Source organism: Geotrypetes seraphini, chromosome 2 (genome assembly GCF_902459505.1).
Source record: "Geotrypetes seraphini chromosome 2, aGeoSer1.1, whole genome shotgun sequence".
Lineage (NCBI taxonomy): Eukaryota > Metazoa > Chordata > Amphibia > Gymnophiona > Dermophiidae > Geotrypetes > Geotrypetes seraphini.
In genome coordinates, this window is record NC_047085.1 from 423,816,463 (window position 1) to 423,841,038 (window position 24,576).

General features: G+C 44.1%; 1 protein-coding gene across 7 annotated transcripts in view; it reads right to left on the minus strand.

The window, feature by feature from the left end:
* The window catches only part of CDK14 (cyclin dependent kinase 14), an 895,761-nt gene that overhangs the window by 741,025 nt on the left and 130,160 nt on the right, over positions 1-24,576 (minus strand). Inside the window, exon 1 of one of the 7 annotated variants that reach the window (XM_033931187.1) lies at positions 1,138-1,448. The exons of the other annotated variants lie outside the window; for them this stretch is intronic. The gene's annotated coding sequence lies outside the window, so the exon portion shown is untranslated. Of the gene's footprint in view, positions 1-1,137; positions 1,449-24,576 lie in introns of those variants that run through there. 7 annotated transcript variants of the gene reach the window in all.

Here is a 24,576-nt window from a genome sequence, read left to right on the forward strand (position 1 = left end):
GAAAATCCTCATGATCCCTTTACAACTCATTATTATACCCATCAAAGCAAAAAGTACATATTTGCCATTCCAACAGAAGAAATGCTAAATTTGTGATGCTCATATGTTATTAAAGGAAAAATTAACGTAACAGTTAATGGAAAAAAATGATTTGCTTCCACACTCCATTAAACCTCATTTTACCTAAGACCTTTATAGTCAAAAAAACAAATCTCATTTGTTATTAACCAAATCACAACAAGTAAAAACCCTTTACTCATCTGCAGTTTGTCTATTTTCTTCTGTGCGTTATAGTTCACGACCACGCAGATAAGTGGTTGTTGGGGTTTTTTTTTAATTTGTGAATAAGATGCAGCCACACACTGCAAGGCACAATGAAGTATTTTACTAAGATCTAAAAATATTACTACGCTACTGTCAGACATTTCAGGAACATCCATTTCGATGACTATAGCACTCCATATTATGAAATGTAATAACTACATTTGCTATGCTGCAAGAAAACACATACTAACCTCAATCGGGTTTTGTAAGTAAGGAAGCTGCCTGCTTCAAGCATGCAAAGTTCATTTTATCATGGTATATGCCATGCAATTTTCCTACAGTAAACACAACACAAAATGTAACTTTCCCCCCCCTCCCACACACACACACACACACACACATTTTCACCATTCATACCCTGTAATATTTAGTTATTTTGCTACCCAAACACAAAGAAGTTATCTATTGCACCCTTACTTCTCTTCTTAATGCATCCAAGAGAAACAGACAGTGATAAAATTGTATATCTTTAAACATGAAGACGTATAGGACTGTAACAGAGATAAAACTGAAGCATGCAATCTCATCAGAAAACAGATTTTATACCTCAAGCTTTCTGCATATATATATAAAACCGATGCTTAGAAGCTTCAGGTGATACCTTAGGGGCCATGCACTGAGTAGCCTCATGAGGTATTCTGGGTTGAAAAACACACACATTGATCTATCGTGCAGAGCATTCATAGATGGACATGCACACAGAAGCCGTACTATGATCAACTTGTGGCTGAGCCTGTGTTAGCAAGGATTCCAAATTAACAGGAGCCTCCACCATTAAATGCCTCCACGGTTTTTAAAAGAATGCTGCCTTACCGTTCCGTTCTGCTGCTTTTTCTGGACAGATTCAAATGCAGCTCCTTAGCATGTCTCTAGCAAAACAGATGCTGTTTGCAGCCAGGGCCAAGCTCGTTTAGCAAATGAATTCAGAACATCTTTCTGCTCTAGCAAGCTGAAATGGGAAGGCTATACTATATATCGGAAAGGGGGAAATCTTGAAACAAAAAAAACAGAAAATTCCCCACAGAGAGGGGTTAATCTCGACGGAGCAGAACACAAGACGCATACAGGAACACGGAACAGAAATCTGTCTGTCTGAATCACAGCAACAGCAGAGCAGTCTACTCAAAATATCTTGAAAAGAAACAAATGGACTTGCCTTTGGGTTTCCCAGGAAAGTAGGCTAACCAACCTCTGCTGCAGTAATGCAGCCAACGTAGGCATGCACATGCAGCCTAGGACACTCTCTTTTGGAAGAGATATTGATTCCAAGTGCAGTACAGCTTCAGCCAAAATAGCTAATGATAATTTCAGAGGAATTTAAAAAAAAACAACCAACATTTCACTAAAGGGAAAGAAAATTCACGCTCAATTCATTATTGCTTAGGGTGCTACTAAAAACCAGGTAAGCATATCCAAGGCTCAAACACAGCAAAATAAAAATCAAGAGGAGATTCTTCTGCTAAATAAAACAGAGCAAGGATTACATTGTTCTGACATGCAAAAGAGTTTAGCACTGACTTTTAAAAACTATGTACAGTATAAGTTAACTGAAAAGAGCTTAACACCTACAGCACCAGGCAATGGCTTTGCAAATGTAAGATGTCCAGTCTGGTTTTATTTGAGACTTAATCTTCGAGCCACAGAAGACTGGGCACATCAAACATATTTACAACACAAACTGCAGAGCTCCTTGTTATGCATTTAAGAAATTAACAGCTAGTCATAAATGGGAAGGAGAAGGGATTTTTGGATTTGGCAAATGCCTTTTTCAGCTATGTCTCAAGGTGAATTACAATCAGGTGCCACAGGTGGAATTCTAACCCCAGAGGACTTACAATCTATACAAGCCTTTATACTAATCTGTGATACAAAGTTGCCTTTGTGTGGGTTTTCCACATGTGCCATTTTTACAGCTGCAGTAAAATGACCAATTTTCTATTTTTTTAAATTAATACTTATGCATAGGGTTACCAGATTTCCTCTTTAAAAAAAAAAAAAAGAGGACATGTGGCCCCGCCCTATTCCTCTCCCAGCTCCACCCTGTTCCACCCCAGCCCCGCCCTCACATGAGCCTCCTGTCTCGTACCCTGAGCTCCGGCTGCATCTAGAGGGCCTTCGTGCACGCGTGGATGTCAACACAATGACATTACGCTCATGTGCACATACATGTGATGTCATTTCATCAATGGCTGCGCTTGCAGATGTGGCCCTGAGCTCAGAGCCTTCCAAAACCGATAAACTGCCAACAAATATCTTTCTACTTGTGGCCATAACACCAATAACGCTTCATGATAAACACCTGGCCTTAGTCACAGAACACAAATAACCTTATGAAAATGCAGGACCACAACATAAAAGTCCCAGTATACAAAAACAAAACCCTAAGATGACAGACTCTGCATGCAGTACAACACCAGACAAATAGAAAGAAATAGATTTCTTCCTGAATAGTACAAAATATAGACAGCAGATATAAATCCTGAAAACTGACATATTTCAATCACTAAATTGAAAATAAAATCACTTTTCCTACCTTTGTTGGCTAGTGATTTTATCTTTCTACTCATCTTTTCCTAGTCTCTGGTTGCACTTCCTTCTGTCTGTGCTATTAACTCTGTTTCCAGGGCCTTCTTATCAGTGGCATACTTAGCATATGTGATACCCGGGGCCCATCATTTTTTGACACCCCCTCCCCATCTGTATGAAAAGCACAGTTACTTACCGTAACAGGTGTTATCCAGGGACAGCAGGCAGATATTCTTAACGCATGGGTGACGTCACCGACGGAGCCCCGGTATGGACACTTTTAACTAGAAAGTTCTAGTTGGCCGCACCGCGCATGCGCGAGTGCCTTCCCGTCCGACGGAGGAGTGCGTGGTCCCCAGTTAAGATAAGCCAGCCAAGAAGCCAACCCGGGGAGGTGGGTGGGACGTAAGAATATCTGCCTGCTGTCCCTGGATAACACCTGTTACGGTAAGTAACTGTGCTTTATCCCAGGACAAGCAGGCAGCATATTCTTAACGCATGGGTGACCTCCAAGCTAACAGAGAGGGAGGAGGGATGGTTGGCCATTAGGAAAATAAATTTTGTAACACAGATTGGCCGAAGTGTCCATCCCGTCTGGAGAAGGCATCCAGTAGTGAACGTGTGAACTGAGGACCAAGTGGCAGCCTTGCAGATCTCCTCGATGGGCGTGGAGTGGAGGAAAGCCACAGAAGCAGCCATAGCTCTGACCCTGTGGGCCGTGACAGCACCTTCCAGTGAGAGACCGGCCCGAGCATAACAGAACGCAATGCAGGCAGCAAGCCAGTTGGAAAGCGTCCGTTTAGAGACAGGACGACCTAGATGGTTAGGGTCGAAGGACAAAAAGAGCTGAGGTGACGAGCGGTGGGCCCTGGTACGGTCAAGGTAGTATGCAAGGGCGCACTTACAGTCTAGCGTGTGTAACGCCTGCTCCCCAGGATGAGAATGGGGCTTAGGGAAAAAGACAGGTAACACAATGGACTGGTTGAGGTGGAAGTCCGAAACCACCTTGGGGAGAAATCTAGGATGGGTACGCAGAACCACCTTGTCATGGTGAAAAACAGTGAAAGGTGGGTCGGCAACCAGTGCATGTAGCTCACTAACCCTCCTGGCAGAGGTGATGGCAATGAGGAAAAGCACCTTCCACGTAAGAAATTTGAGCGAATTTGTGGCAAGAGGCTCAAAAGGAGGTTTCATGAGGGCTGATAAAACCACAGTCAGGTCCCAGACGACTGGAGGAGGCTTCAGAGGTGGTTTGACATTGAAGAGGCCTCTCATGAACCGGGAAACCAGTGGATGAGCCGTGAGAGGTTTTCCGAGGATAGGCTCATGAAACGCAGTGATGGCACTGAGGTGGACTCTGACTGAGGTAGACTTGAGGCCAGCGTCGGACAGAGAGAGCAAATAGTCCAGAACAGTTTCCACCGCCAATGAGGTGGGATTGTGGTGAGGTAGTAGACACCAAGAGGAGAACCGGGTCCACTTCTGATGGTAACACTGGAGGGTGGCCGGTTTCCCGGAGGCATCCAAAATACGACGGACAGGCTGAGACAGATTGTCTGGAGAGGTCAGCCCGAGAGAAACCAAGCTGTCAGGTGGAGCGAAGACAGATTGGGATGCAGTAGAGACTGATGCTGCTGTGTAAGTAGAGTAGGAAACACAGGAAGAGGAATGGGTTCCCTGGAGCTGAGCTGGAGCAGGAGGGAGAACCAGTGTTGGCGAGGCCACCGAGGGGCGATGAGAATCATGGTGGCTCTGTCCCTGCGGAGTTTGAATAATGTCCGTAACAGCAGAGGCAGTGGAGGAAAGGCATAGAGGAACCGATCCGTCCAGTTGAGCAGGAATGCATCCGGGGCCAGACGATGAGGGGAGAAGAGTCTGGAACAGAACTGGGGCAGCTGATGGTTGTGAGGAGCTGCAAAGAGATCTACTTGAGGAGTACCCCACCGAGCAAAGATGGAGCGGAGTGTGAGAGGATCCAGAGTCCACTCGTGAGGTTGAAGGATGCGACTGAGATTGTCGGCCAGGGAGTTCTGTTCGCCCTGGATATAGACAGCCTTGAGGAAGAGACTGCGGGCCATGGCCCAGGTCCAGATTCGGATGGCCTCCTGACAGAGGAGGGGAGATCCGGTGCCGCCTTGCTTGTTTATGTAGTACATGGCGACTTGGTTGTCTGTGCACAGGAGAAGAACCTGAGGATCGAGAAGGTGCTGGAAGGCCTTGAGAGCATAGAACATGGCCCTGAGTTCCAGGAAATTGATGTGATGTCGATGCTCCTGATGGGTCCAGAGTCCCTGGGTGCGAAGATCTCCCAGGTGAGCTCCCCATGCATAGGGGGAGGCATCTGTGGTTAGGATCATGGAGTGAGGGGGTAGATGAAAGAGTAGACCCCTGGAAAGATTGGAGGAGGTCAACCACCATTGAAGAGATTGCTGAAGAGACGATGTCACAGAGACGGGATGAGAAAGAGGATCCGTGGTCTGTGACCATTGGTTGGCTAGAGTCCACTGAGGTGTCCTGAGGTGGAGTCGTGCCAGAGGAAGTACATGGACCGTCGAGGCCATGTGGCCCAGGAGGACCATCATCTGCCGAGCTGGGATGGTTTGATGAAGGAGCACCTGACGACAGAGGCGGAGCAGGGTCCGTTGTCGGTCGGAGGGGAGAAACACCCTCATCAGAGTGGTGTCGAGAACTGCGCCAATGAACTGAAGTCGCTGTGTGGGAAGTAGGTGCGACTTGGGGTAGTTGATCTCGAATCCCAGTAGATGGAGGAGCGAGATGGTGTGATGAGTGGCTTGTAGCACAAGCGGAGACGTAGGCGCTTTCACCAACCAATCGTCCAAATAGGGGAACACCTGGAGGTCGTGAGACCTGAGGAAGGCCGCCACCACAATAAGGCACTTGGTGAACACCCTGGGTGATGATACGAGGCCAAAGGGTAGCACTTTGTACTGATAGTGACGGTGCTGAATCTGGAACCGTAGGTAGCGACGTGAAGTCGGATTGATGGGGATGTGAGTGTAGGCCTCTTTGAGGTCCAGGGAACATAGCCAGTCGTGTTGAGAGAGAAGAGGGTAAAGCGTGGCAAGGGAGAGCATTCTGAACCTTTCCTTGACCAGACACTTGTTGAGGTCCCGGAGATCGAGGATGGGACGGAGGTCTCCTGTCTTCTTGGGAACCAGGAAGTAGCGGGAGTAGAATCCCTGACCCCTTTGGTCTTAGGGCACCTCTTCGATGGCATTGAGAAGAAGGAGGGATTGGAGCTCCCTCAGGAGGAGGAGGGATTGGGAGGAGTGAGAAGCAGACTCTATGGGAGGATTGTCTGGTGGAAGAGTCTGGAAGTTGAGAGAGTAGCCGTGGCGAATGATGTTGAGGACCCATTGGTCTGATGTGATGACCTCCCAACGGCTGAGGAAGAGTTGGAGGCGACCTCCGATAGGCTGAGGAAGAGGCAATGGTGGTGGGAGACTGGCTATGCCCTGGAGAAAAAAGTCAAAAGGGCTGAGATGGTTTTGACGGAGGGAGAGGCTTGGCAGGTTGGTGAGACTGTGAGCGAGCCTGAGTTTGATGCTGTTGACGAGGTCGGCAAGGCTGCTGTTGAGGCGGGTTGAGAGGTCTGGCCGAGAACCTGCGTTGGTAGGAAGACTGCTGTCTGTAGGGGCGAGCAGGCGGAGTCTTCTTTTTAGGCTTCACCAGGGTGTCCCACCTGGTCTCGTGAGCCGAGAGTTTCTGGGTTGTTGAGTCCAGGGACTCCCCGAAGAGTTCATCACCAAGACAAGGTGCGTTAGCCAGGCGGTCTTGGTGGTTAATGTCGAGGTCAGAAACTCTAAGCCAGGCCAGACGCCGCATGGCAATAGCCATGGCAGACGCTCGAGAGGTCAGCTCAAATGAGTCATAAATGGAGCGCACCATGAATTTCCGGAGTTGGAGCAGACTGGAAATTTGTTGTTGAAAAAGAGGTACCTTACGTTCAGGGATGTATTTTTGTAAGGAGGAGAGTTGTTGCACCAGATGCTTCATGTAGAAGGAGAAGTGAAAGGTGTAATTATTTGCCCTGTTGGCCAGCATTGCATTCTGGAAAAGGCGCTTGCCAAACTTATCCATAGTTTTTCCCTCTCTGCCAGGAGGGGTGGAGGCATAGACACTGGAGCCCTGAGTTTTCTTTAAGGTGGACTCCACCAGGAGAGATTCATAGGGCAATTGAGGCTTGTCAAACCCTGGGATGGGAATGACCCGATACAAGCTATCTAATTTGCGAGGGGCCCCAGGGACAGTGAGGGGGTTCTCCCAGTTCTTATAAAAAGTTTCCCGTAGGATGTCATGTACGGGTAACTTAAGGAATTCTTTGGGAGGTTGCTCAAAATCTAGGGCATCGAGAAAGGCCTGTGACTTTTTAGAGTCGGACTCTAAGGGAATGGAGAGAGCAGCTGACATCTCCCTGAGGAATTTGGTGAACGAGGACTGTTCAGGTTTTGAAACGGTATCAGTCACTGAAGGTTCCTCGTCCGTCGAGGAAGCGTCTTCCTCGGTACCGTGTGGGGATTCTTCCCATAAGTCTGGGTCCCTGATGTCGAGGTTCGCACGGCGGGACATCGGTGTGGAGGGCTCAGCATGGCGGGTTTTGGAGAGAGACTTGCGGTACCGGGAGAGGAAGACCGGTGCCGTTCCTGGTACTGAGAAGGATCGGCATCGGAGCGGGTCTGTACCGCAGGCTGGGAAAGATGTGGCTCAGCCGAGAGGACCAGCATGGAAGTGTTGAGCGGTACTGAGGGGGTCGACACCGATGGGACGGTGCGAGGCTTGGACCGGTCCTGTACCGGAAGGTGCGGTGCCAGTAACGCCGGCAACAGTTGTTGGAGTTGTTGCTGCAGCTGCTCCTGTAACTGGGTTTGGAGTATGGCAATGCGGTCGTCCAGGGGGGGCACCGGTACCGCTTTTTTCTTCTTCGGTACCATAGGTGCCGCTCTACGCTCCGGCGATGAGGAGGCCGATGACGAGACACTCACCGATATCGGAGCGGAGCGTTTGCGGGGTCGGTGCGGTGCCGAGGTTGCCGGTGTCGCAACCGTGGCAGGAGGGCGCTCAAGGGAAGTGGAAGGCTTCTTAGCCGGCTTACCTGGGGCCAGCGACCCCGAAGAAGGATCCGGTGGAGTCGAAGTAGTCGGTGTCGACTTTTGCGGTGCCGTCGACGTCGCGGCAGATTCCATGGCAGATCCGGTACCGAACAGAATATTTTGCTGGATCTGCCTATTTTTTAATGTGCGCTTTTTAAGCGTAGCACAGCGGGTGCAGGTGTCAGCCCGATGCTCTGGACCCAAGCACTGCAGGCACCAATTGTGCGGGTCGGTGAGAAAGATCGGGCGTGCACACCGCTGGCACTTCTTAAAGCCCAGTTGAGGGGGCATGAAGGGAAACACGGCCTCCGCAAAATCAAAACTGGAGGCCTGTATGGTGGCAACAGGCCCCGGTGGGGCCAGCCCGAAAAAATAACGAAAACCGACGAGTTTTTTTTTGAAAAGGAAAATTAACGGGATCCGAAAGGAAAAAAACTGAAAAAATGAAAAAAGTACGCGAGCGGGAAGGCAGAACTAAGTTTTCAACAGCCGTTGAAACACATGCGACTTCTTCGCTCCGCGGAAACAAAGAAACTGGGGACCACGCACTCCTCCATTGGGCGGGAAGGCACTCGCGCATGCGCGATGCGGCCAACTAGAACTTTCTAGTTAAAAGTGTCCGTACCGGGGCTCCGTCGGTGACGTCACCCATGCGTTAAGAATATGCTGCCTGCTTGTCCTGGGATAAAACATGATATTTAGTAACAATCCACATGTCATACAAGAATGTACCTGTGAAAGCATCTTACATACTGCAGTGCAGTACATCAATACACCCATTGTAAAACTCAACAAGCCAGACTAGTACAGATCAATCCTAACTGAAAACCATGTCTTTCGAACACACCTTTGTCTAGTATGGAATATGTAATCACAAACTAACCCCTCCCCCTTTTACAAAACTGTAGTGTGGGTTTTAGCCATGGTGGTAACAGCTCAGATGCTCATAGGATTCTGAGCATCAGAGCTATTACCACCACGGCCAACGCTAAAAAAAACACTCTACAGTTTTGTAAATGGGGAGATAGAATAAAAATACGTAGACAAAGGTTAAACTGAAGTACCAAGAAGCTGGACTCTGCATACAATGCACCATCACAGAAACAGCGATGCATCTCCCCTAAAGCAAAAATAAAGAAATAAATAGAATTTTTTTTCTATCTTGTCTTCTCTGGTTTCTGCTTTTCTCATCTTCTTGTCACTCTCTTCCTTTCATCCACTGTCTATATGGCATCTTCTCTCTTTCTATTACTCTTCCAGAAACTTTATGCCTCCCCCTTCCATCTCTCCCTTCACCCCCATTAGTCTGGTATCCATCTTCTTCTCTTCCCTCCTCCAATGGTCTGGCATCTCTCTCCTCTCCTTCCCTCTCCCACTCCCCCATGGTCTGGCATTTCACTCCCTCCTCTCCCTTCCCCCTACTTCCATCAGCATCTGCCCACTTTCTTTCCCTCCAACCCAATTCCATGCAGTATCCTTCCCCCTTATGGCTCTTTCCCCTTTCCCTGCACACCAATTCCATCAGCATCTGCCCCCTTTCTCTCCCTCCACCACACTTCCATACCACCCTGACCTCCTTTTTCTCCTTCCAACACCCTGCTATGCTCCTTTCTCTCTCCATCCAAATCAGCAAGGTCCCGCGATGACTACTTCTGCTGCCTCTGCTGCGGAAGAGGTAAGTGACATCGGAGGGGGTGGGCCAGCAGACGCAGGGAGTTGCGGAAAGGTCCCGCGATGACTGCGGCTGCCAGTCTACCCCCCTCCGATGTCACTTACCTCTTCCGGAGCAGAGGTGGTAGACACAGTCATCACGGGATCTTCCTGCACTTCAGGGCAGCTGCCGACTCTGCTCTGGAATAAGTACAGCAGCCTCGCTGAGGTGCCGTTTAGAGCAGCGCTGGAGGTTTCGGACCCGGCCGACTGTGCACCCCTTTGGAGCGTGCACCCGGGGCGTACTGCTCCCCCCCCCTTTGGTACACCACTGCTTCTTATCTATTTGCTGGTTTTCTCTCCATCTTTGCCATTAACTTTTAACATTCAACTTTCTTCCATTTTTCTGCTTCCTCTTCAAATCTATCTACTTTTCCATGTCTTCCATTCCCATCTATCCATGCACACTATCCCTCTCTCTGCCCTTCCCCACCATCCATGTGTGCCATCTCATCCATCTTTCTTTTCCCATGTTCCCATCTATCCATAGACAACATTTATTCCATGTCTCTTCCTTTCCGTTCCCCACCCCTCCCATCCCTGTGCACCATGTCCTCCCTCTCTCTTCCCTTCCCCTCTCTCCCTGTGCACTATGTCCTCCTTCTCTTTCCCTCTCCTATGGTCTGACATCTGTCTTCTCCCTTTCTCACTCCTATGGGCTGGGATCTTTATCCTCTCCTTCCCACAGTTTGGCATCTCTCTACCCTTCTTCCTTTCCCTCCTCCCCACTTTGCGGTCTGGCATCTCTACTACTTCTACTTATCACTTATATAATGATTAAAAGCATACACAGCGCTATACATTTTGACATTTATAGACGGTCCCTGCTCGGAAGAGCTTACAATCTGACATGGGCAAAAAGACATGAGTTGGGGATGCAGAACCCAAAGTGAGAGGAGTTAGGAGTTGAAAGCACTCTCAAAGAGGTGGGTTTTTAACTGGGTCTTGAACACTGACAGAGACAGAGCCCACCATAAGGATTCGGACAGGATCCAAACATAGGGTGCAGCAAGGCAGAAGGGACAGAGTCTGGAGTTGGCAGTAGAAGAGAAGGGCACAAATAGGAGGGACTTGCCGGCTGATCAGAGTTCATGGGGGGATCTTAGGGGGAGATAAGTGAAGAGAGATAGTGAAGGGCAGCTGAGTGAGTGTATTAATAGGTCAGTAAGAGGAGTTTGAATTGTATTCGGAAACTGATGGGAAACCTATGAAGTGAATTTAGGAGAAGGGTAACGTGAATATAGCGGCTCTCCTGGAATATGAGCAATGCAGTCAAAATCTAGATTGACTGGAGGGAAGCGAGATGGCTAAGTGGAAGGACTGAGAGTAGCGAGTTGCTGTAGTCTACGCATGAGGTGATGAGGACGTGGATAAGTGTTTTGGTAGTGTGCCTGGTCTTCAATGTCTCTCTTCTTCCCCCCTCTCCCACCCCATTCAGTGATTTGACATCTCTCTCCTTCCTTTCCCCCTGCCTCCTGTGGTCCGGCATCTTTATCTGTCCCTTCCCTTCCTTCCCCTGGAGGTCTGGCCTCTTTTTTTCCCATCTCCGCAATCCAGCATCTTTCTTGGGGGCTACTTCAGGAGGGGGTCTTAAATGAAGAGCCATCAGGGGAAAGGGTGAGGTGGACAATTCAAGATATCATGCACTGGAGCCTTTAAGAAACACCCATGAGCATTGAGCCACAGATTAGCATCCAAAGCTCCTGGGCAGTGCTTGAAAGATTGATCACCAGCAGCATTATTCATATACTGTACTACAGGAGTGACCAACCTGCAGTACTGAAAAGTAGAGAAAAACACAAATATACACACAGGCATAATCAACAACGTGATATACCTCTGTTCCATGAACTAAATCTAAAAAATCTCTTTAGCCTCTGGAAGTTGAATAAAATAAAAAATCCAAACAACTGGTGTCAGGGGAAGACGACAGATTATCTCAGGCACATAGGAGGAGCTACCTAATTGTTTCACACCCAAATTTATATACCTCCAGAAGCCCTCAGATTTAAATATTTTTAAGCAGGCTTTTTTCTTCCCACTGTCTAGAGATCCTCCTGTGGAACTACTCGTAGAAGCATTATTACAGAATTAATGAATAGGTCTTCTGTAAATAACTGATATATACTACTACTACTAATTTCTACAGCACTATTAGATGTACTCAGCACTGTACATATTATATGCAGGTACTTTCTCTAACCCTAGTGGGCTCACAATCTAAGTTGGGGCAATGGGGAGTTAAGTGACTTAATCAACCCCAAAAATACCTCTCTCGTTGATAAATAATTCACAAAATCTTATATTGTGTCCAAGTTATGGTAGCAATGCTTTTCTCAATTTCATAAATCCCTGTATGCTGCAAGTACAAGAAGTATACTAAAGAGGGAAAGAACTTCATAGGCTCAAAAACCTCCCACTTGAGCAGATTTCAATATTCACAGCCTGTGCTTATCAATTTTCTTTAGCTCTTTATAACTTTTATAACTTTGTTAGTTCTCAAAACTATGAACATTAGTGCTGTGAAAACTCAAATTCAAAACCCACTTCTCTCTGCTCAAGCTCTTCTCTAGGTTCCCTGTTCCTGCTGGAACCGTTGTGCTGCACTATGTGCTGTCCCAGCTGTGTCCCCCCTCTGCTGATTGTGGCTAGCTGGGCGTTTTGCCGGTAGGCTGCGTCAGGGCAAGGGACTCTCCACTATTGGCGCTATCACTTCACGCTCACTTGTGGGGCAAAGATCCCCGAGATCCTCAAGAAACTGAGAAAAGCATTGCTACCATAACTTGGACACGGTATAAGATTTTGTGAATTATTTATCAACAAGAGAAGGATTGGGGGGGTTGATTTTGATTATTCTCTCTTTTACCTGCATATATTTTGGGTGAGTTAAGTGACTTACCCAGGGTCACAAGGTGTTGTAGTGGGGACTGAACCCAGTTCCCCAGTTATCTCAGTCTACCTGTGGTGTAGTAAGGGAGGGGAGGGCGGTTAACCCCAGGCACCCTATTAGTGGTGGCATAGGCACCTGACCTCCTCTCCGCCCCTCCAGCTCCTTCCCAACCCTCTTGCCACACCCGGCACCCCTTCCCTTGTACCTCTTTAATTTTCCCAGGATGAACAGTATCACAAACTTGCTGCCCGCATCGGTGTCAGCTCTCTCTAACATCACTTCTAGGTCCTGTGTCTAGGAAGTGACATCAAAGGGAGAGCTGACATGACATGGGCAACAAGTTCATGATGCTCATGCTGGGAAAATTAGAGGTACAGGGGAAGGGAAGGGGGGGACGCAATTGTGGAAGGGGGGGTCAGGAAGGACCGGGAGGGTTGGAGAAGAGGGGGGGGAGGGGCACCACTCTCCCAGGTGCTACTCACCCTCGCTACACCACTGTAATCCACTGCACTAACCATATATAATTAAGTGTTCCACTTCACTCATTATTTTATGGAACTTTATTATATCGCTCATCAACCATATCTTCCCTAAGCTGAAAAGCCCTAACCTATTTAGCTTTACCTCATTGAAGAGTATCCCCCATTATCATTTTGATTGGTTGAAGCTACAGCCTCAGCACCCTGGGATTGTAGGTTCAACCCCTGCACTATTCCTTGTGACCCTGGGCAAGTCACTTAATCCTCCATATAAGAACATAAGAATTGCCGCTGCTGGGTCAGACAAGTGGTCCATCGTGCCCAGCAGTTTGCTCATGCGGTGGCCCTTAGGTCAAAGACCAGTGCTCTAAATGAGTTCAATTTCACCTGTGTACGTTCCAGTTTAGCAGGAACTTGTCCAACTTTGTCTTGAATCCCTGGAGGGTGTTTTCCCCTATAACAGCCTCCAGAAGAGGGTTCCAGTTTTCCACCACTCTCTGGGTGAAGAAGAACTTCCTTACGTTTGAACGGAATCTATCCCCTTTTAACTTTAGAGCGTACCCTCTCATTCTCTATACCTTGGAGAGGGTGAACAACCTGAATTTATCTACTAAGCCTATTCCCTTCATTATCTTGAATGTTCGATCATGTCCCCTCTCAGTCTCCCCTTTTCAAGGGAGAAGAGGCCCAGTTTCTCTAATCTCTTGCTGCCCTCCAGCCCCTTAACCATTTTAGTCGCTCTTCTCTGGACCCTTTCGAGTAGTACCGTGTCCTTTTTCATGTACGGTGACCAGTGCTGGACGCAGTACTCCAGGTGAGGGCGCACCATGACCCGATACAGCGGCATGATAATCTTCTCTGATTTATTCATGATCCCCTTCTTTATAATTCCTAGCATTCTGTTCACCATTTTCACCGCCACCACGCATTGCATGGACGGCATCATTGACTTGTCGATCAGAACTCCCAAGTCTCTTTCCTGGGAGGTCTCTCCAAATACCGCCCCAGATATCCTGTATTCGTGCATGAGATTTTTGTTACCAACATGTATCACTTTACACTTATCCACGTTGAACCTCATTTGCCATGTTAATGCCCATTTCTCGAGCTTGATTATGTCATGTTGCAGATCTTTGCAATCCCCCTGTGTCTTCACTACTCTGAATAACTTCGCATTGTCTGCAAATTTCATCACCTCACTCGGGGTTTGGGTCTTCGATGCCCGGATGCTACGAGACATTGTATGGTCATATTTAAAGTCTTTGAATTATGTCCACAAAGTGGAAATACCATGGGCAATTTGTGCTAAAGGCTGCCTTGTCCTATGAGAACCAAAAAAGTACTAGGCTAGGCTGAACACATGGCTTGGAAAGCCCATACTTGAGGCCACTACATACGCAGACTTTAGAAAATCCCTGAAAACTCGACTGTTTAACAAATTCTAAATTCCCATACCCAACTCTTCCTCGCCATGACCCTTCCACCTCGCCCCCTAATGCCAAGGCCCGAAACTAATTATACTTTCCACCTTGAATCTCATGTACTGACATAATGTATCTTTATTGTAACCCACCTGCACCCCATGTACTGACAAAACATATCTTTATTGTAACCCATGTACTGACTAAATGTATCTTTATGGTAACCCACCTGTATCCCTTACACTGACAAAATGCACCTTGATAGTAAACCACTTGTATTGTAACCCACTTGCATCCCATGTACTGACAAAATATATCTTTACTGTAACTTGTATCCCATGTACTGACAAAATGTATCTTTATTGTAAACCGCTTCGAACTTCACGGTATAGCGGTATATAAGAAATAAATTATTATTATTATTTATTATTACTCTACGTTCAAGACTTTTCGATTCAAGTGGCTGCATGAAGGAAAGAGTTTGCGGCTGTGTGTAGTCAACTGCATGAGCAGCACATTCCATTTGTGCTCCTCTACCCTGCACACCTAAAAATTCAACCTGAGGGCCGGTCTCATATTTTTGACAAGGCGTCTGCAGCTTTGGACTTTCTACAACACTTGGCGGGAGTCGTCCTAACCTCTTTATCACATGAGTGCTGTCAATACTTTGCCCAGAAGATGCCACTTCTCTGTGCACCTACCTGTTAAATATGAGCTACATAAGATATATGCGTATTTACAGCATATCATTTAGGCAGAATTTTGGCATAACTTGTATACACCAAGTATGTGCACATATGCCAATATTCTAGCCTTCTGTGTGCATATTCGATGAACAAATCAATGCCTAACATACAGAATTATCCTCTGCAATGCTTACATTAGAGAATGAGACGGGGACAAATTTGTCCCCATCCCTGAAAGAACTCAATTTTCCCATCCCATCCTCGTGAATTTGGTCGCTGTTCCTGCCCCATTCCGCTAAGCGCTACATTAACTGCACAAGCATCAAACACTTATGATTTTAAAGAGCTTGCAAGAATGGGGCAGGAACAGGAAAAGACCTTCCCCGGGATGAGAAAATGAGTTCCCACGAGGACAGGGAAAAATTTTTCCCCGTGTCATTCTCTAGTTTACATATCTTTTTTTTTCTTTTTAGGATATTTGTATGTCCATGTTGTTTTCTTAAATCTACTGCTCTATGCCTTGAACTTCCACAAGAAAAGTTGTTTAATTTGTCATTCATTTTTAAATGAACACAAACTATTTCTGACACTGTGTGGACATTAGTGGCTATATGTCTAATAAATGTAAGAATAACAATTCCGGTATGACTTTACTGGGTTGTCACTCTTTGAACAAAGCTAAAAACGGGGTTAATCAAGCCAATTGACAATATCTATTTATATCCCACTTATCAAAGAAATCTGAGCATGCTACAACTTCACATACATATTAAAACATACATACTAAAACATAAAACAACAATAAAATATTTAAACAAACACCCCTCTGAAGGGACATCACCTTGAAGTGGTGCAGGAGCTTGTGCGTTTCAATAACTTGGGGGGGAGGGGGCGCTATGCTGTACTGGCGCCAGGAAACCAGACAAAGAGTGTCCCAAACCTGAAAGAGTCAAAATGGTGTTTGACGCAGAAGTGCTGTGAGTCAGCTCCTGTGTTGGGATCTGTTTTAAGCCATGTTCTCCCTGTTTATGCTGGTTAAAATGAAGAAGAAGAAAGAACAAATATGTACCTACCTGTGGGTGCAAGGTTCTGTTCTTGAGCGGATTGAGACCTTCCTCGAGGTTGCTGGCAACATGACTTATGGATCTGCTACAGTGCCTTTAGAGGGCCTGATGTTTAATGAGTTGGGCCTTAGTGCAGAGAGGGTCTCTTTGAGCCCTGAAGATTGACTGGCTCTACCGAGATCAGAAAGTACTGCCTGGAAAGGGGAAGGTGAAGTTGGTTAACCTCATTGAGCAGGGAGCCAGTGCATGTTGGGCTGGGGAGAGATTATTAGGAATCAACACCGCAACAACTGTTATTGCTGGATTGGTTCAGCATGGGACTGCCCTCAGTGAATTAAAAAACTAGTGGTAGTTGACTGTGACATCATATGGGAAGCCACCAAGATGTTGGACTGCACTTGTCCCTATAACAAACTGTGAAGGTATTTCTAGAGAAGTCTGGAGATATTCAGGCCAAAGTGGAAGTACAAAGTATTTAGATTTATCCTGTTAGTAGTAACCTTTGTCCTGGAACTGGACTGAAATTTGTGGTTACGTAATTACTTCAAATATATGTATGAACAATTTCTGGGTTCTAATCTTTGTTTTTTTCCTGATCTTTCTTTGAAGACCCAAAGGCACCATAAGGATTTGATCTGGGAGTCTGCCCAAGGGTCTTGGTGATGGAGCTGTCTTGTTAAAATAACCTGTTATATGTTATGTAAAATTTAATGGTGGTGATTTGTTATTTTTTGAACCCAAGCAACTGATAGAATTTTTAGGGCCTTGGGAGGGAGGTACAACTGCGATTATAGTTTCCTTTGGTTAGCACATAATCTGTCACTATATAGGATCCATCTACTTTATAGTTAGGGTTTTTTTTTTCTATATGTGTGCTTCCTGCTTAACTCCAGCAATACTGTGGACTAATGAATACTTATTTCCTCTATTAAGCAGTTTCCCTGTATTTTTGTCTTTTTCTGATTTCTTTTTTAATTATATGCTTAAATAGTATGTTGAATTCCTAAAAGAAAATAATATAAAAAAAGAAAAAAAAAAAAAAATATATATATATATATATATTTAGATAAATTCAAATGAACTAACAAACTGTTTAGTCTGACACCATAATCAAATAAAAATCAAGTAAAACCTTGTTGAAACACGAGCACTAGCCCACAATTTGGGGGAGTTGCTTGTTTAAAAAAAAAAAAAAAATCTTTATTGATTTTCAAAACTTATAAAAAGTACAATTATACACACAATAATATCAAATAACATTTAAATGTTTGCAAATATCTGAAACAAATTACCCTGTCCCCGCCTTTCCCTCCCTCCCTACCTGGATGTGTGTAGAAATCTAAATAAATCCAGGAACTAATAATTTAATCCTTCTGTTGCTTGACAAATGCCTCGAATGGACTCCAAGGGCCTGTTTACAAAGCCACGCTAGCAGCTGCAGGGCAGTAACGGCCCAGAAAGTCCATAGAGATTTAAAGGGCTTCGGGGCTGTTGCCGTGCAGCAGCCACTAGCGCGGCTTTATAAAAGAGGCCTCAAATCTCTTTGAACCTTTTACTATTTCCAGATTGTTCCACTGAAATTCAGGGGGTGGGAAATTTCATGGTGACACCAGAAAGTACTTCTTCACCGAAAGGGTGGTTGATCGCTGGAATAACCTTCCACTACAGGTAATTGGGGCCAGTAGCGTGCCAGACTTTAAGACAAAATGGGATTGGCACGTGGGATCTCTTCATAGAGGAAGGTAGGGGTGGGTCAATAGTGTGGACAGACTGGATGGGCCGTGGCCCTTTTCTGCCGTCAGTTTCTATGTTTCTATAGTATAAACACAGTGTTCCCACCATAAAGAAAAATTCAACCTATCCCAATTTTTCCAATTTCTAGTTATTAATTGCATGGCCACCCCAGTCATAATAATAAGAAATCTGTTTTTATGTTTGTCAATTGGACTATTAAGTTTCAACAATGTCCCGAATAAAACCACATCATAAGACAATGGAATAGAGACATATTAATTTTGGCCCAAATTGACTTCCAAAAATTAAGTATCAAAGGACAATAAAATGGCAGATGGTCCAATGTCCCTATTTCAAGTTGACAGTGCCAGCATCTATTAGACTTTGAATTATCCAACTTTTGTAAATGAACTGGAGTACAAAATATTCTATATTTAAAAAAAACAAACAAAAAAACCCAAGTTTGTCTCATAGATGCTGATGCTGTACATCTTATTCTCTAAGTCCAAATCCGTGGCCATTGCGTAGCAGAAATATGCTGCTTTGTTTCTATACTCCAAATGTCTTTTAAGCTTGTTTTAGGTTTTTTGTACAAATATTCAGATATTTATACCACTTGGCTGCCTGATGTCCTTGAAAATCCGGAAACATAGACCCAGCAAACTATATTGATTTGTTAAGTTGCACCAGTCAGGGAACCCTTTCTGAATGGCCGGCTTCAACTGAAACCATTTATAACCTTGAGACTTTGATATACCAAATGATTGTTGTAACTGTGATAAATCTACCATTTTCTCATAAAAAATTACATCATTTACGAATGCATGCCTGCAACCAATGTTTCCAAAGGATTTTAGACTCGCCAATTTGTATCTTGGAGTTCAACCATAGGAACTGACATCTGGTTTGCTGTATTGGCACAGGAGTTAAAGCATCTATAAGTTTTAACGTGATCCATGTTGAACGAAAAATAATATTGTCCTTATATATTCTAGGAAGCTTGATACTTAAAATATGGTTAAGATGAAGTGGGCCAATATCACAAGTCTTTCTACCCGGGTGGTATAAATAACATTACATTACATTACATTACATTTGTGATTTCTATTCCGCCTGTGCCTTGCGGTTCTAAGCGGATTACAATTAAAAGAGATCAGGACATTACCGAGAGAATTACATTACAACGATTTAAGTAAATTACATGTTGTGGTATACAAATACAAGTATAAGATATCTGGATTTATCGATAGAATAACTTGACAGGGTTCAAGTAGTTACAAGGTTCAGTGGGGAAAACAATATAGGCAACTGAAGAAAGGTACCTAACTTTGAAGGAGTCAGTTAAGTGGATACCTAAGGGAGATGCTTATTTAGGAGAAGGTTAAATGGATACCCAAGGGGGATGCTTATTTAGGAGTTTGGATATTTTTGGTAACCTGTATGACTTAAATATCATTACATTAGTGATTTCTATTCCGCCATTACCTTGCGGTTCAAGGCGGATTACATAGGAAGTTTTCTAGACATTTCTAGAGGAATTATAGAGTAGAGCAGGTTGCTTCAGGGTATTGAGAAGTCTGAAAACCTAATCTTGAGACACCAGGACTGAGTTTCTGGAGTGGGGATCAACTAGCCTGATCTATAATATACTCCACTCAATATAATCCACTCAATATAATCCACTCAATTGGAGGGGTACATTTAGCATTCATATAATATGTTAATCAGTTATTCTTCAGGGAACAAGGCCTCAGAGTTGGAGCACTATGTGAAGTCTTTTCATCGACTAGTGTTATCAGCATAGTTACAATCCATCTCGGGAGTGTTTAAAGATCATTACCTAAGAATAGCATACAGGAGAAACAGGAATTTGTCCCTCTATGCTTCCAAATAGTAATGCAAATACAGAGGCTACACACTTGGAACATCGGATATGTGGAACATATCAAATGTGTAAGATCATGACATGTACGGATAAATTTTGCAATCCAAGGGACAAAAAAGAATATGTTCTCAAACACACCTCTGATTGTAAAACAGAGGGGGTGATTTATATAATAAAATGTACTTGTGATCTCCTGTACATGGGACAAACTTCCAGAAAGTTCAATGTTAGACTTACAGAACATAAAAGCAATATAAAAAATCATGTTTTAAGAGCATCATTAGCAGACACTGTACCAAAAAAAACATGAGTTTATATCTTTAAGAGCTGTTGTGATAGAAGTAGAATGGAGAGGGAAGAGAGGAGGAGATTTCAGGAGATACTTAGCTCAACACGAACAAAGATGGATTCACCGATTAGATATACTGAGTCCAAAGGGTCTGAATAAAAATATAGACTAGCAACATTTTTATTAAGTAACCTGATTGTTCGTGAGTTTGAATTTAAGATCTTTTTAATCCCTGACCAATAAGATCAGAAGGGAGGAGCTATGATGCTATGTAACTTAGGGAGTATAAATCACACACTGCGACCATCTTGCTGGCATCTGAAAATTACTGACAAAACAAAGTAGAGATGTAAGTAATGTTCTGCTTGGCTTTTATGAATGTTTTATATGAATAGTCACTGCATGTCTTTTAATTTGTAGAAATTACTTGCCCAATTATTGGCCCTGAAGCAGTGGATTAAAGTATGTTCCGCAAAACGCTGGCCGCGTTGGTTCCGGTTAAGGTTCCGGCTGCTTACTAGATGGCACATACGGGAAAAGATATTGATTAAAATAAGTAATTACCTGTTAGTTCTTTTCAAACTGTTGGAGTGGTGTACTATAGACATTTTTGAATTATACTAAGTGATTGAATATTAAGCAATTGAGAAAAAAGAAAAAAAACATTAAAAAAATATAAAACAACTAAAATAATAAAACGACTAACTAGAAAATCAGGTTTTTGGCCAATAACTGGATTATGGAGCAAAAAACATGAATTGTAACTACACTGATAACACTAGTCGATGAAAAGACTTCGCGTAGTGCTCCAACTCTGAGGCCTTTTTCCCTGAAGAATAACTGATTAACATATTATTTGAATGTTAAATGTACTCCTCCAATTGAGTGGATTATATGATATTTAAGTCATAAGATGAAGTGGGGGGGGGCCATAAGATGACTTTCCAGAACCAACCAATCTGGCAGATTTTCCATGAGTTCAGGAAGTATCCAATACATACCCTGACGCAAAATAAAAGCTTGATGATATCTATAAAAATTTGGAAAATTTACCCCTCCCATCGATTGAGATTTTTGTAAAGATACTAAGGGGCTCATAATTTAAAAAAAAAAAGTCTAAAAAGTGGCCTAAATGGCTACTTGGACGATCAAAAAGTCTGATCATCCAAGTACCCATAACACTGCACAACAATTTTTTGGTTAAGTCTTGATTCCTGAAAAGTTTTTGGTGATTATGACAGGTACCAACTTGGTATGCTCAAATATGGTTTTGGTTTTACTGCATCACGTAAGAACTATGAGAAATAGACATTTTTATGTTTACTGACAATAAAATATATAGTCAAGTTTACGTTTCGCACAAGCGACTAAATGAAACAGAATTAAAAGTGTTTTGCTCCCGAGTTTCTTTTATATTCAGTGTCTGGTGCATCACGTTGTAGCATCCAACAATAGTCGGCAAGCATTGACGGATTCCAATTGCCCTGGTATCGTTTCTCCATCGTAGCTATGTCTTGATGAAACCTTTCACCGTGCTCGTCACTCACAGCACCGAGATTTGCGGGGAAGAAGTCCAAGTGTGAATGGAGGAAATGAATCTTGAGTGACATATTGCACTTCATTCTCTTGTATGCTTTGAGAAGTTTGTCTACCAGCTGAATGTAGTTTGGGGCTCTGTAATTGCCCAGAAAATTGTCAACAACGTCTTTCAAGGCTTTCCAGCCAATTTTTTTCCGGCCCAACTAACAGATCTTCAAATCGCTTGTCACTCATAACATGTCTGATCTGGGGGCCAACAAAAATACCCTCTTTGATCTTGGCATCAGTTATTCTTGGGAACATCTGTCTTAAATAACGAAAACCTTCCCCTTCCTTGTTCATTGCTTTCACAAAATTCTTCATGAGTCCCAGTTTAATGTGAAGAGGAGGCAAAAATATCTTTGTCGGGTCAACAAGCGATTCATGTGCTACATTTTTCTGTCCTGGAACTAACTTTTTACGGAGTGGCCAGTTCTTTCTAGAATAGTGCGACTCTCTGTCTCGGCTGTCCCATTCGCAGATGAAACAGCAGTACTTTGTATAGCCAAGCTGCAGTCCTAGTAACAGAGCAACGACTTTGAGGTCTCCACAGATATTCCAGTTATACCTGGTATACTGGACATACTTTAGTAACATTTCCATATTCTCATATGTTTCTTTCATATGTGCTGCATAGCCAACAGGTACTGAAGGATAAACGTTGCCATTGTGCAACAGAACAGCTTTCAGGCTTAACATTGACGAATCAATGAAAAGACGCCACTCTTCCGGGTTGTGATCACAACCAAAGACCGAGAACAATCCTTCAATGTCACAACAGAAACAGAGACTGTCGACTTGTGCAAAAAATTTGGTTATATCATGATGCCGGTCTCGAAACACAGAAATTTTCGTACCTGGTGATAGCAAACACCATTCCTGCAGTCTCGAACCTAGCAGCTCAGCTTTTGCTTTTGACAGACCCAAATCTCTGACCAAATCGTTCAATTCGGACTGTGTTATCAGATGTGGATCGCCTGATGAGGATGGTTCAAAATCCGGGTCAATGTCACTGTTAGAACCCTGCACTGCAGTTTCTTCATCTGGTTCGTCTAAGGTCCAATCCTCTGGTGGTTTCGGAACTGGAAGACTGTCATCATGTGGCATGGGTCTCATTGCTGAAGGCAGATTAGGATATTCAATTGACTTCTTGTTTTTGGCAGAGAAACCAGACACATTAGTCAAACAGAAATAACAGTCCGTCACATGGTCTTTCTGTTCTCGCCATATCATCGGAACAGCAAATGGCATCGTCTTTCGAGTACCTCTGAGCCAGGCTCTCAGACTAACAGCACATGTCGCACAGCAAATGTGAGGCGCCCATTGCTTGTCTTGATCACCTATTTTGCAGCCAAAATACAGATGATAGGCTTTCTTTACAAGGGCAGTCATCGAACGTCTCTGAGGCGTAAGTGTATATTCCCCACAGATATAGCAGAATGTGTCGCGGCTGTTACGACACCGACGAGACATATTGCCCGACACCAAAACGTCTATAGCATCAAGCTTACTTACTGTTATATTGCTACAGCTACTATACTACTATACTTTACTATACTGATACTATATACACACACGGACTATCTATATTAACCAAATGAGCAGGATCGGTGTATGGAAGCCACCATTATAGCATGGTGAGACAGCGCAAGCTCGTTCAGACCTGCCCAGACATGCCCAGGATGTCATCTTCCATAAAACAGCTTCCAACCTGGCTAGATTTTATGCATGGACATACCCAGGCGGCACAAACTGTTGTTGATAAGACACTTATGGGAGAAAAAATTGTTTGCATCCAAATATAAGAAAAAATCACGACAAAATTGAAGATTTCTCTGAAATGGTACGTGATGGGTAATTTTTGATGTAATATTCATGATCAGCACCCAAAATTCTATAAGAAACACCCAGCAGTGTTCAGGAAGCAAAAACTTTGTTGTGCAGTGTAATCAAAGCTGGTTTTAGGCTTATCTAAAACCAGCTTAGGTCTTTCCACTGCCTCTAAGAGTGAAAAGAGGCGTGAAAACAGACGTTTTAAGAAGAGGGGAAAGGACGGGTGGTGGGCGGGAGGTGGGACGACGTACACCTAGGCATACAACACGTATAACCAAAACATATATGTTTTGACTTAAACCAAGTCAAAACAGGTATAAGTGCCGAAAAAGGGGCCGCTGAGCTGATGGCCCAGACCACCACTACGTCTAAACTTATACCATATAATCAACCTAAAAAAAGCCTAAGCCCCAAACGTCCAAAACAAGGGTTTTTATGTGAAGGAGGAGTCAATCCTTCGCCTAAAAGCTGGATTCTGTAACCGGTGTTGTTTTTGACAGAATCCAGCTTTTAGGCGAAGGATTGGCTCCTCCTTCGCCTAAAAACCCTTGTTTTGGACGTTTGGGGCTTAAGGCTTTTTTTAGGTTGATTATATGGTATAAGTTTAGACGTAGTGGTGGTCTGGGCGTTTAAACAGCTGAACGTAGAGGCAGGCCATTATAAAAAAAAAAAAAAACTCCTTTTGGACGTTTTTTTTGATAATGGACATTTTCCCTACTTCTACTTTCAATGTTTAAGGCCTTAGGCCAAAAGGGGACTTCGACGTTTTTTTTTTATTATGTCCCTCCACGGCTATTCTAGGAGTTTTACCAAGCCAAAGAAATTATGTAAGAATCCCATTTAATTTTTTATAAAAAGAATTCTGAAAATAAACTGGTAACATACTTATTTGGTAACAAACTACAGGCGAGATCATCATTTTGATGGTTTGGACTCTCCCCCACCAAGAAAGATGTAATGGATTCCAATTCTCACACATTTCTTTAACCTTCAACAATAGGGATCTTTCATTTACTGCAATTGTTATCTTCCAATGTCTTTTGAAT